The following is a 14,026-nucleotide window of genomic DNA, read 5'->3' as shown; positions in this document are numbered from 1 at the left end:
TCCCCCCTTCTCTGCGTGTGTCCGTGTCCCTTCCTCGCGCTTTGTATGTCTGTGTGTGTCCTTCCCTCGCTGTGTGTGTGCGTGTCCCTTCCCCGTGTTGTATGTGCGTTTCCCTTCCCTGTTGTGTGTGCGCGTGTCCCTCCCTCGCTGTGTGTGCGTGTCCCCCCCTTGCTGTGTGCGTGTCCCCGCCCTCGCTGTGTGCGTGTCTCCCTCCCTCGCTGTGTGCATGTCCCCCCCTTGCTGTGTGCGTGTCCCCCTCCCTCGCTATGTGCGTGTCCCCCTCCCTCGCTGTGTGCGTGTCCCACCTTGCTGTGTGCTTGTCCCCTCCCTCGCTGTGTGTTTGTCCCCCTCCCTCGCTGTGTGCGTGTCCCCCCTTGCTGTGTGCGTGTCCCCCCCCTCGCTATGTGCGTGTCCCCCTCCCTCGCTGTGTGCGTGTCCCACCCTCGCTGTGTGTGCATGTCCCCCTCCCTCGCTGTGTGTGCATGTCCCTCCCTCGCTGTGTGCGCGTGTCCCTCCCTCACTGTGTGTGCGCGTCCCTCCCTTGCTGTGTGTGTGTCCCTCCCTCGCTGTGTGCGTGTCGCCCCCCGCTGTGTATGTGTGTGTGTGTCCCCCTACCTCGCTGTGTGCGTGTCCCCCTCCCTTGCTGTGTGCGTGTCCCCCCCTCGCTGTGTTTGTGCGTTTCCCTCCCTCGCTGTGTGTGTGTTTGTCCCTCCCTCGCTGTGTGTGTGCATGTGTGTGTGTGCCCCCTTCCCTCGCTGTGTGCGTGTCCCCCTCCCTCGCTGTGTGCTAGTCCCCCTCCCACGCTGTGTGTGCGTGTCCCTCCTTCGCTGTGTGTGCGTGTCCCTCCCTCGCTGTGTGTGCGTGTCCCTTCCTCGCTGTGTGTGTGTGTGTCCCCCTCCCTCTCTGTGTCTGTGTGTGTGTGTGTGTATGTATGCGTGTTCCCCCTTCTCTGTTTGTGTCCGTGTCCCTTCCTCGCTCTGTGTGTGTATGTGTGTCTGTCCACCTTCACTGCGTGTCTGTGTGTGTCATTCCCTCGCTGTGTGCGTGTCCCCCACCTCGCTGTGTGCGTATCCCCCTCCCTCACTGTGTGCGTGTCCCCCCTCGCTGTGTGCGTGTCCCCCTCTGCTGTGTGCGTGTCCCCCTCCCTCGCTGTGTGTGCATGTCCCCCTCCCTCGCTGTGTGTGCGTGTCCCTCCCTCGCTGTGTGTGCGTGTCCCCACCTCCCTGTGTGCGTGTCCCCCTCCCTCGCTGTGTGTGTGTGTGCGTGTCCCCCATCGCTGTGTGCATGTCCCCTCTCGCTGTGTGCGTGTCCCCCCCCGCTGTGTATGTGTGTGTGTGTGCGTGTCCCCCTCCCTTGCTGTGTGCGTGTCACCCTCCCTCGCTGTTTGTGTCCCCCCCTCGCTGTGTGTGTTCCCCCTGCTGTGTGTGTGTGTGTGTGTCCCCCTCCCTCATTGTGTGTGTGTGTTTGTCCGTCCCTCGCTGTGTGTGTGCCCCCGTCCCTCGCTGTGTGTGTGACCGCCCTCTCGTTGTGTGCGTGTCCCCTCCTCGTTGTGTGCGTGTCCCCTCCTCATTGTGTGCGTGCCCCCCTCGCTGTGTGCATGTCCCTCCCTCGCTGTGTGCGTGTCCCTCCCTCGCTGTGTGCGCGTGTCCCTCCCTCGCTGTGTGTGCGTGTCCCTCCCTCGCTGTGTGTGCGTGTCCCTTCCTCGCTGTGTGTGTGTGTGTCCCCCTCCCTCTCTGTGTCTGTGTGTGTGTGTGTGTGTATGCGTGTTCCCCCTTCTCTGTTTGTGTCCGTGTCCCTTCCTCGCTCTGTGTGTGTATGTGTGTCTGTCCCCTTCACTGCGTGTCTGTGTGTGTCCTTCCCTCGCTGTGTGTGTGCGTGTCCCCCTCCCTCGCTGTGTGCGTATCCCCCTCCCTCGCTGTGTGCGTGTCCCCCCTCGCTGTGTGCGTGTCCCCCCTCGCTGTGTGCGTGTCCCCCTCCCTCGCTGTGTGTGCATGTCCCCCTCCCTCGCTGTGTGTGCGTGTCCCTCCCTCGCTGTGTGTGCGTGTCCCCCTCCCTCGCTGTGTGTGTGTGTGCGTGTCCCCCCATCGCTGTGTGCATGTCCCCTCTCGCTGTGTGCGTGTCCCCCCCGCTGTGTATGTGTGTGTGTGCGTGTCCCCCTCCCTTGCTGTGTGCGTGTCACCCTCCCTCGCTGTTTGTGTCCCCCCCTCGCTGTGTGTGTTCCCCCTGCTGTGTGTGTGTGTGTGTCCCCCTCCCTCATTGTGTGTGTGTGTTTGTCCGTCCCTCGCTGTGGGGGTGACCCTCCCTCGCCATGTATGTGTGTGTGTGTGTGTGTCCCCTTCCCTCGCTGTGTGTCCCCCCCCCGCTGTGTGTGTTTGGGCGTGTTCCTCCCTCGCTCTGTGTGTGTGTGTGTGTGTGTGTGTGTGTGTCCTTCCCTCGCTGTGTCTGTGTGTGTGCGCGGATGCATGTTCCTCCCTTCGCTGTGTGTGTCCATGTCCCTTCATCGCTCTGTGTGTGTGTGTATGGCTGTCCCCCTTCGCTGCGTGTCTGTGTGTGTCCCTCCCTCGCTGTGTGTGTGCGTGTGTGTGTGTGCCCCCTTCCCTCGCTATGTGTGCGTGTCCCCCTCCCTCGTTGTGTGTGTGTGTCCCGCTCCCTCGTTGTGTGTGTGTGCGTGTCCCTCCCTCGCTGTGTGTGCGTGTCCCTCCCTCGCTCTGTGTGTGTGTGTGTGTGTGTGTGTGTGTGGATGTATGTTCCCCCCTTCTCTGCGTGTGTCCGTGTCCCTTCCTCGCGCTTTGTATGTCTGTGTGTGTCCTTCCCTCGCTGTGTGTGTGCGTGTCCCTTCCCCGTGTTGTATGTGCGTTTCCCTTCCCTGTTGTGTGTGCGCGTGTCCCTCCCTCGCTGTGTGTGCGTGTCCCCCCCTTGCTGTGTGCGTGTCCCCGCCCTCGCTGTGTGCGTGTCCCCCTCCCTCGCTGTGTGCGTGTCCCCCCCTTGCTGTGTGCGTGTCCCCCTCCCTCGCTATGTGTGTGTTTGTCCCTCCCTCGCTGTGTGTGTGCATGTGTGTGTGTGCCCCCTTCCCTCGCTGTGTGCGTGTCCCCCTCCCTCGCTGTGTGCTTGTCCCCCTCCCGCGCTGTGTGTGCGTGTCCCTCCTTCGCTGTGTGTGCGTGTCCCTCCCTCGCTGTGTGTGCGTGTCCCTTCCTCGCTGTGTGTGTGTGTGTCCCCCTCCCTCTCTGTGTCTGTGTGTGTGTGTGTATGTATGCGTGTTCCCCCTTCTCTGTTTGTGTCCGTGTCCCTTCCTCGCTCTGTGTGTGTATGTGTGTCTGTCCACCTTCACTGCGTGTCTGTGTGTGTCATTCCCTCGCTGTGTGCGTGTCCCCTACCTCGCTGTGTGCGTATCCCCCTCCCTCGCTGTGTGCGTGTCCCCCCTCGCTGTGTGCGTGTCCCCCTCCGCTGTGTGCGTGTCCCCTCCCTCGCTGTGTGTGCATGTCCCCCTCCCTCGCTGTGTGTGCGTGTCCCTCCCTCGCTGTGTGTGCGTGTCCCCACCTCCCTGTGTGCGTGTCCCCCTCCCTCGCTGTGTGTGTGTGTGCGTGTCCCCCCATCGCTGTGTGCATGTCCCCTCTCGCTGTGTGCGTGTCCCCCCCCGCTGTGTATGTGTGTGTGTGTGCGTGTCCCCCTCCCTTGCTGTGTGCGTGTCACCCTCCCTCGCTGTTTGTGTCCCCCCCTCGCTGTGTGTGTTCCCCCTGCTGTGTGTGTGTGTGTGTGTGTCCCCCTCCCTCATTGTGTGTGTGTGTTTGTCCGTCCCTCGCTGTGTGTGTGCCCCCGTCCCTCGCTGTGTGTGTGACCCCCCTCTCGTTGTGTGCGTGTCCCCTCCTCGTTGTGTGCGTGTCCCCTCCTCATTGTGTGCGTGCCCCCCTCGCTGTGTGCATGTCCCTCCCTCGCTGTGTGCGTGTCCCTCCCTCGCTGTGTGCGCGTGTCCCTCCCTCGCTGTGTGTGCGTGTCCCTCCCTCGCTGTGTGTGCGTGTCCCTTCCTCGCTGTGTGTGTGTGTGTCCCCCTCCCTCTCTGTGTCTGTGTGTGTGTGTGTGTGTATGCGTGTTCCCCCTTCTCTGTTTGTGTCCGTGTCCCTTCCTCGCTCTGTGTGTGTATGTGTGTCTGTCCCCTTCACTGCGTGTCTGTGTGTGTCCTTCCCTCGCTGTGTGTGTGCGTGTCCCCCTCCCTCGCTGTGTGCGTGTCCCCCACCTCGCTGTGTGCGTATCCCCCTCCCTCGCTGTGTGCGTGTCCCCCCTCGCTGTGTGCGTGTCCCCCCTCGCTGTGTGCGTGTCCCCCTCCCTCGCTGTGTGTGCATGTCCCCCTCCCTCGCTGTGTGTGCGTGTCCCTCCCTCGCTGTGTGTGCGTGTCCCCCACCTCCCTGTGTGCGTGTCCCCCTCCCTCGCTGTGTGTGTGTGTGCGTGTCCCCCCATCGCTGTGTGCATGTCCCCTCTCGCTGTGTGCGTGTCCCCCCCGCTGTGTATGTGTGTGTGTGCGTGTCCCCCTCCCTTGCTGTGTGCGTGTCACCCTCCCTCGCTGTTTGTGTCCCCCCCTCGCTGTGTGTGTTCCCCCTGCTGTGTGTGTGTGTGTGTGTCCCCCTCCCTCATTGTGTGTGTGTGTTTGTCCGTCCCTCGCTGTGGGGGTGTCCCTCCCTCGCCATGTATGTGTGTGTGTGTGTGCGCCCCCTTCCCTCACTGTGTGTGTGTCCCCTTCCCTCGCTGTGTGTCCCCTCCCCCCCGCTGTGTGTGTTTGGGCGTGTTCCTCCCTCGCTCTGTGTGTGTGTGTGTGTGTGTCCTTCCCTCGCTGTGTCTGTGTGTGTGCGCGGATGCATGTTCCTCCCTTCGCTGTGTGTGTCCATGTCCCTTCCTCGCTTTGTGTGTGTGTGTATGGCTGTCCCCCTTCGCTGCGTGTCTGTGTGTGTCCCTCCCTCGCTGTGTGTGTGCGTGTGTGTGTGTGCACCCTTCCCTCGCTGTGTGCGCGTGTCCCTCCCTCACTGTGTGTGCGCGTCCCTCCCTCGCTGTGTGTGTGTGTGTGTGTGTCCCTCCCTCGCTGTGTGCGTGTCCCCCCCCCGCTGTGTATGTGTGTGTGTACCCCTACCTCGCTGTGTGCGTGTCCCCCTCCCTTGCTGTGTGCGTGTCCCCCCCTCGCTGTGTTTGTGCGTGTCCCTCCCTCGCTCTGTGTGTGTGTGTATGGCTGTCCCCCTTCGCTGCGTGTCTGTGTGTGTCCCTCCCTCGCTGTGTGTGTGCGTGTGTGTGTGTGCCCCCTTCCCTCGCTGTGTGCGCGTGTCCCTCCCTCACTGTGTGTGCGCGTCCCTCCCTCGCTGTGTGTCTGTAATCTCCTCCAATCCCCAGAATGCATTCTCTCTGAGCTCCTCTGTAAGTCCATTAAACACTCCCTCACACTGTCTGTATCATTGTAACCTTCTCCAAAAACACAACCTTCACTATCTGTGTAACTCCCTACACCAGTCCATATCCCTCTAAGCTCCATCTAACAATACAACCCCTCCATGTTTGTGTTTTAACCTTCAGTCCCTACTCACCTCCCTATCTGTGTAACCTTCTCCAGGCATTTTTGCTTCGGTCTCTTCAACTGTCCCTGTCAGTGTAATATCTTCCAGACCCGAAAACTCCCCTCTCTTTAACTTACTCAGACCACACGACCCTCACTATCTATAACCAACTCCTGTCTGAGAAACCTACCTCTGCAAATTGCTCCAACTCTTCGACTCTCCATAAGCTCCTGCAGCTCTTACATCCCTCCCTATCTACCAAATCTCTTCCATTCCCTTCCATTCCCTAAACACCAACAGTCTGTGGAGACCCGACCACTATCCCTATCAGTGTCATCCTCTCAGGTCTCTGCAGTATTCCTGATCTGTTGAACTCACTCCATGCCTGTGCCTCTCCCAATCCAGTCCCTACAAAACCCACTATCTATTTAACACCGTCCTGTCACTATCACCCCCATGTCAATGTAAGCTCCTTCTGTGTCTCCACCACCTACCCATCTCCATAACCGTGTCCAGCTCTTACACCACTATCTGTTTAAACATCACCTTCCCCTTGTTTGTGCTATGCTCCCTTATCTGTGAATCTGTTTCGGACCAAAATTGTTTTCCCAGTCTCTGAAAAGAAATCCAGATTCCCCAGCCTCTGTAACCCCCAGAACCTAAGACTTCCTATATCTATAAACATCTTCAGTCACAACTACCCTGCATATCTCTGTTTGTTCCTCCAGTCGATACAAACCCCTTTATCTCTGTAATCTGCTCAGCTCCCTAAAACTGCCCCTGTGTGTGATCCAGCCCTGTCCCACAAACATCCTTATCCCTGTAAACTTCTCCATCCCTCCCAACATTCCCATCTCCATGAACACCTGTCAGCCCGACAGCTCTCCACATTTCTGTAACCTCCTGTGTCTCTATGGTCCTCCCTCCCTGTGAAACCACCTGCAGTCCCCACATCCCTCCCAATCTGGGTCCTCTGCTCCAGATCAGACCATTGCTGTCTCTGTAAACACCTCCACTCCTGACAACTCTTCCCATTTGTGTAACCTCGTTCAGACCCCATACTCTCCAGTTTCCTGAATCCTCTTCCTGCCATTGCAACTAAAACCACATGTTTCTGTAATACCCACCAGTGCTTACACCCTCCCCAACTCAGTAACCACTTGCAGCCCGAACAAAATACCTAAACTGTGAAACCTCTACAATCCTCCCTCCCTCCTCAACTGCCTTCATCACCATGTAACCTCACAATTACTGTATCCTCCTTTTGGCACTCCTAATGTCTGCAAAATCCTCCTGTCCTGATATCCCTCCCTACCTCTGTAACCCCCACTATCCTCCAGTGCCCTTCTGGGGAACATGGCAGAGGAGGGAAGACTTGTAGAGTCCGGGCTATGTTACGGAGGTAGAATTCTGGGAATTACAGATTTACTCTAATGTCTGTGGTGTGCAGATTATTGACGAGGACTCTAAAGACAGGATTTATGACTACTTGGAAAACCACAGTTAAATTAGAGACAGTCAGTATGGGTTTGTGGGGGCAGGTCATGCCTCACAAACGCTATTGAATTCTTTGAGGATATGGCAGCATATGTTCATGGCTCATTCAGAAAAGGAGGAAAATTGGGATACAGGGGAAATCTGTCTGTCTGGATACAGGATTGGATGGCCCAGAGAAGACAGAGTATGGCAGCAGATGGACAGTATTGAGCCTGGAGCTCAGTGACCAGAGGTGTTCTATAACAATCGGCTCTGGGACTCTGCTCTTTGTGATTTTTATAAATGACTTGGATGTGGATGTTGGAGAGTGGGTTAGTAAGTTTGCCAATAACATGAAGGTTAGTGGAGTTGTGGGGAATGTGGATGGCTGTTGTAGTTTGCAATGGGACATTGACAGGACACAGAGCTGGGCTGGAAGTGGCAGATGGAGTTAAATCTGGAAAAGTGTGAAGTGATTCATTCTGGAAGGTTGAATTTGAATACAGAATACAGAATACAGGGTGAAAGAATACTTGGCAATGTGGAAGAACAGAGAGATCATGGGGTCCGTGTCCATAAATGCCTCAAAATCGCCACGCACGTTGGTAGGGTTGTTAACAAGGCATATGTTGTGTTGGCTTTCCTTAGCAAGGGGATTGACGATAAGAGCCGTGAGGTTTTACTGTATCTTTATAGCATCCTGGTGAGACCACACTTGGAATATTGTGTTCAGTTCTGGGCCCCTCTTTACAGGAAGGCTGTGCAAGTTTTACAGAGCGTACACAGGAGATTTACCAGGATGCTGCCTGGAATGGAGGGCATTTCTTATGAAGAAAGATTGAGGGAGCTAAGGCTTTTCTCATTGGAGTGAAGAAGAGGGCGGGGTGACTTTGTGGAGGTGAACAAGATGATAAGAGGCACAGAGAGAGTGAATAGTCAGAGACTTTTTCTCTGGTGGAATAAATGGCGATTACAAGGTGATATAATTTTAAGGTGATTGGAGGATGGATAAGAGCATAGAGAATGGTAGGCGGTTGGATGGACTGCCAATGGTGGTAGTAAAATTAGACACATATGGGACATTTAATAGATTCTTGGACAGACACATGGATAATAGTAAAATGTAGTGTATGTAGCTTACTTTGATCTTACAGTTGGATAAAATATTGGCATGAAATCATGGCCGAAGTGTCTTGAGCTGAACTGTTCTGTGTTCTATGTTCTGCCTGGTAAACTGGGCGATAAGCTCAGATCAGTGTAAAAGGATATGGCATTCAGGAGGAGCTAGTCAACTGGATACAAAATTGGGCTTGATGGTAGGAGACAGAGGGTGACGGGAGACATGTTGTCTTTCTAACTGGAGGCATGTGACCAGCGGGGTAGTGAGTCCCCTGTTGTTTGTCGTTTGGATGGGAATATTAGTTTCCTGGTAAGTAATTGTTTTGGGTGACACTGACATTGGTGGTAAAGTGGACAGTGAAGAAGGTTATCTGTGATACAACAGGATGAACAGTACTGCTGGGAGAGTGGGCTGAAGAATATCAGATGGAGTTTAATAAGATAAATCTGAAGTGTTCCATTTTGGTGAAACAAACCAGGGTGGGACTTGTACAGTTAATGTTCGAGCCCTGGGTAGTGTTGTCAGTCAGTGACCCAGGGATGCAGGTACACAGTTCTTTGAATGTGGTGTCACAGGGAGGCAGTCTGGTGAAGCAGGCGTTTGGGATGATTACCTTCATTGCGCAGAGCATTAAGAGTAAGAGTTGGGACGTCATGTTGTATCTGTACAAGACATTGGTCAGGCCACTATAAAAGCGTTGTTGATCAGTGGGAATAACACATCAGGTTCACTGACCTCCTTTAGGGAAGGACATCAAATATTCTAACCTGGTCTGGCTAACATTGGACTCCAGACCCACAGCAATATGGCTGACTCTGAGCTAAAATCTGGGTAATTAATAGAGGGGCAAAGAATGCTGGTCCAATCAGTGACACACACATCCCATGAATGAATAAATAAAAATACCGATATCCCTCCCTACCTCTGCAAACCCGTCCAGCTGCAGCAATTCAGACTGGCTTTGTAACACCCTGACCACTCTCTGTAACACTCTCACCATCTACAGCACCTTCACCTCTCCCTGTTCCTATCGTGTCAATGTTCCCATTCCCACAGCCCTCCTCCTGCGAGCAGACCCTTTGCAATCCATTATCATTTACTCGTAAAACACTCCCTCACTTCAGGATTTTAAGTACTTTTTGGTGATCTTCTCAGCCTCATAATCCAGTATGATCCCTTTTGTCCTGAGTGAGGGATCAGTGGGAAGTTCTTGCTGTGATTTTTACTATTTCAATTGAATGTCCTTTTGTTGAGTGTTTTGCATTGTCCCTTCAAATGTTTTCCACTGTTCATTTACAGGGACATATTTCAGTCTGTTTAGCCTGTTTACCTTGGTCAGTTCTCCTCTCAAACTCATGTAATTGGCTATTTTTGTACTTAGTTGTAGCTTGTCCTTTTTGTGATTCACTTTGAAACTTTATATTTATTTAAACTGCACTTTATCACAATTTCCAGAAGGATCTCTGCAGGTGACATTACTCATTCACTAAGTTTCATTACACGGTCGCTCTGCGATAGTTATGTCCCGAGCCAGTTGCACAATGTGTTTTTCAAAGAAACACTGAAAAAAAATAACCGTACTCCTCTTCCAATGTCAATGTTGACCGTGTGATTGTCCCAGATTATACAAATATTGAAGATTTCCAAAATTATCACAATGCCTTTGTTAAAAAATTCCAATGAGTTCCTGTTTAATGCAGTGATGAGCAACGAAATACTGTTCAGTGGCTAAAACTGTTCTGCTGCTTGTGTCCTTGGCAAGTAGTAGCCAGAATTTACATTCAGACTGACTCTACTTCATGATCTGCGGTCAAATGCTTTCTCTGTAATGCCTTTGTTATCCATTACTGTGAGCGTTGCCTATTTTGCCTGAGTTTGCACTGGATTACGAACCACTGAATATTTTTGTTCACCCTTTATCTATGTCTCTCTGGTGTCTAAATCTCTTTTATCTCTGTGTCACTAATCCATTGACCTTATTGCAGCAACGTTGTCCATTAAAAAAAACACAATATATTCTCTTCCACAATTTTCTGTCACAAATCTATTTGCTGACGTACAATTTTAGTAAAACTCTGTCCCATCCTGTTCCTTTCTCCTTGTCTTCAGCCACATTCCCATACTGTTCCATTGCTTCACCTTTTCCCTTTGGATTTGGAAAGCTCCTTTCACCTGCATCCTCTCTGTCAGTTTAATGCCCTGTCCATAAACCTACCGAAATGATTGGCCAGGACACTGGTCCCAGCACAGTTCCAGGGGGACCATCCTAATAGATTTTTTTTGTAAATCAGGTATGGGATGTGGGTGTCTGTGACTGACCAGCCTTTCTTGCCCAGCCCGAGCTGCCCTTGAGCTGAGTAACTTGCTCGGCCATTTCAGAGTGTCATCGAGAGGCAAACACTTTGCTGTGGGTACGTCGTGCAGACCACGTCAGGATGGTCAGATGTCCTTCTCTAAAGGACAAGTGTTTGGATTTGTTGTGCTTCAGGAATGGTTTCATACTTAATTGTGGATTGTTAATTATTGTTTTTAAAATTATTGATTTCAAATATCTCCTTTTCAGATGGCGGGATTCAATCCTGCCTCCCCCGAACATTAGCTGAGATTTTGGATACATTCTCTCACAATAATACCACGAGGCCATTACTTCACCTGCTCACTGGGTGCTCATCCCTGAGCACTGATACAAGGGCATCATGAAGCTAAACCCATTCTTCCAACATGACTGTCTGATCCTGACATCTTCCAGCAATCTGGGACTATTACTTAATATTGCTCCATTTTCCAGATGTCTGTGGGACTCAGTGCCATTCTCCATGTGTAACCCTCACTGCATCTGTTTAATTTCCCATTCTGTCTATTTCTCTATCTCCTGTAGGTACTCAGGAAAGTCCTGACTCAATAGCCTTCCCAGCTGCTGGGTGGATCGTCCATCACCACATTGAACGCAGGTGGTCTGCCAGAGGGAGACAAAGGGCAGGGAAATCTGGAACCTTCAATAAATCCTGTAGTGAGGTAAGATCTCCCAGTGTGCACAGAGCAAAGAACAGTGAGAGCGCTCCAAACATCTGTTAACACAACATGACATAGACACAGTGCTGGAGGGGAGCACAGTACATACACACACACACACACACACACACACACACACACACACACACACACACACACACACACTCACTCACCCACCCCAGGCTCAATCACAGCACCAATGTAAGTTCTGTTATATTAAAGCTCACTACTCTGCAATACTGTATCTATGGCATGTCTTGTAGTCCAGTGTCTTCAATAATGTTTAATTCCTGTAACAGGTCCTATAGCTGTAACCTCCTCCCTTCCCGATCGTCCCTCCACATATTTGAAATGTAATGCATTCCAGACGACCATTCCTATCCCTGTAACTTTGTTCAGTGTCTACAACATGAATTATCTCGGTACAGTCTCCTCCTCCAATAAGGTAAAAACAAGGAATGCAGATGCTGGAAACCAGAGTCTAGATTAGAGTGGTGCTGGAAAAGCACAGCAGGTCAGGCAGCATCTGAGGAACAGGAAAATTGATGTTTCGGGCAAAAGCCCTTCATCAGGAACAGAAGCAGGGTGTGGCAGAGTGGGGAGATGAATGAGAGGGGGGTGAGGATGGGGAGAAAGTAGCATAGAGTAAAATAGGGGGTGGGGAAGAAGGTGATAGGTCAGATTTGAGGATGGGGAGGTAGCAATGAGTACAATGGGTGAATGGGAGTGGGGATGGGGGTGATAGGTCAGAGATGAGGATGGAGTGGATAGGTGGGAAGGGAGCTAAGCCATTAGGACAGGTCATGAGGGCGGTGCTGAGCTGGAAGGCTGGAGGTGGGGTGAGTTGGGGGAAGGGAAAATGACGAAACTGGTGAATTCCACATTGATTCCCTGGGGTTGAAGTGTTCCGAGGTGGAAGGTGAGGCGTTCTTCCTCCAGGCGTTGGGTGGTGAGGAAGTGGCGGCGGAGGAAGCCCAGGATCTGCATGTTCTTGGCAGAGTGGGAGGGGGAGTTGAAATGTTGGGTCACAGGGCGGTGGGGTTGATTGGAATGGGTGTACCAGAGATGTTCCCTAAAGTGCTCTGCTAGGAGATGTCCAGTCTCCCCAATGTAGAGGAGACCGCATCAGGAGCAACGGACACAATAAATGATATTGGTGGATGTGCAGGTAAAACTTTGATGGATGTGGAAGGCTCCTTTGGGGCCTTGGATGGAGGTGAGGGAGGAGGTGTGGGCGCAGGTTTTGCAATTGCTGCAATGGCAGGAGAAGGTGCCAGGATGGGAGGGTGGGTTTTTGGGGGCCGTGGAACTGACCGGGTAGTCACGGAGGGAATGGTCTTTGCGGAAAGTGGAGTGGGAAATATATCCCTCGTGGTGGGGTCCGTTTGGAGATGGTGGAAATGGCGGCGAATGATTTGGTTTATGCGAAGGTTGGTAGGGTGGAAGGTGAGCACCAGGAGCGTTCTGTCCTTGTTACAGTCGGAGGAGTGGGGTTTGAAGGCAGAGGTGCGGAATGTGGACGAGATGCGTTGGAGGGCATCTTTTACCATGTGGGAAGGGAAATTCCAATCTCTAAAGAAGGAGGATATCTGGTGTGTTCTATGGTGGAACTGGCCCACCTGGGAGCAGGTACGGCTGAGGTGGAGGAATTGGGAATAGGGGTTGGGAATTTTGCAGGCAGTAGGGTAGGAAGATAAGTAATCTAGGCAGCTGTGGGAGTCAGTAGGTTTGTAAAAAAAATGTCGGTGTCAACTCCGTTGTCATTAATGGGGATGGAGAGGTCCAGGAAGGGGAGGGAAGTATCAGAGATGGTCCAGGTAAATTTAAGGTCAGGATGAAATGTGTTGGTGAAGTTGATGAATTGATCAAACTCCTCAAGGGAGCACGAGGTGGCGCCAATGCAGTCATCAATGTTGGGGAGGAAGACGTGGGGAATGGTGCCATTGTAACTACGGAAGATGGACTGTTCTACGTAGCCAACAAAGAGACAGGCAAAGCTGGGGCCCATACGGGTGCCTATTACTACCCCTTTGGTCTGGAGGAAGTGGGAGGATTTGAAGGAAAAATTGTTAAGGGTGAGGACCAGTTCAGCCAAACGAATGAGAGTATCGGTGGAAGGGTACTGTTGTGGAAATCGGGAGAGGAGGTCCTGGTTATGGTGGATGGAGGTGTAGAGAGATTGGATATCCATTGTGAAGATGAGGAGTTGGGGGCCAGGGAAACGGAAGTCTTTGAAGAGTGGAAGGAGTGGGTGGTGTCTCGAGCATATGTGGACAGTTCCTGGACTGGGGGATAAGACAATATCGAGGTAGGCAGACATGAGTTCGGTAGGGTAGGAGCATGCTGCGACAATGGGTCGGCCAGGGTGGTCAGGCTTGTGGATCTTGGGAAGGAGATAGAACCGGGCAGTGGGGGATCCCGGACTATGAGGTTGGAATCTGTGAGTGGGAGATCTCCTCCTGAGGTGATGAGGTTCTGTATGGTCTGGGAGATGACGGTTTGATGATGGGAGATGGGGTATGGTAGAGGGGGTGGTAGGAGGAGGTGTCTTTGAGTTGACATCATGGCTTCAGCGGTGTAGAGGTCAGTGTGCCAGACTACCACTGCACCCCCTTTATCTGCTGGTTTGATGGTGAGGTCGGGATTGGAGCAGTGGGATTGGAGGGCTGCACGTTGTGAGGGTGAGAGGTTGGAGTGGGGGAGTGGGTAGATTGCTTGAGGCGGTTAATGTGTCGGTGAAAGTTGGAAATGAAGAGATCGAAAGCAGGTAATAGGCCAGCACGGCGTGTCCAGGTGGATGGAGTGTGTTGGAGGGCGAAAAAGGGGTTCTCAGAAAATAGGCGGGAGTGTTCATTGTCAAAATAAGCTCTGAGGCGGAGGCGGTGGA

Source organism: Hemiscyllium ocellatum, chromosome 29, assembly GCF_020745735.1.
Source record: "Hemiscyllium ocellatum isolate sHemOce1 chromosome 29, sHemOce1.pat.X.cur, whole genome shotgun sequence".
Lineage (NCBI taxonomy): Eukaryota > Metazoa > Chordata > Chondrichthyes > Orectolobiformes > Hemiscylliidae > Hemiscyllium > Hemiscyllium ocellatum.
Note: the sequence above shows the minus strand (reverse complement) of the source record.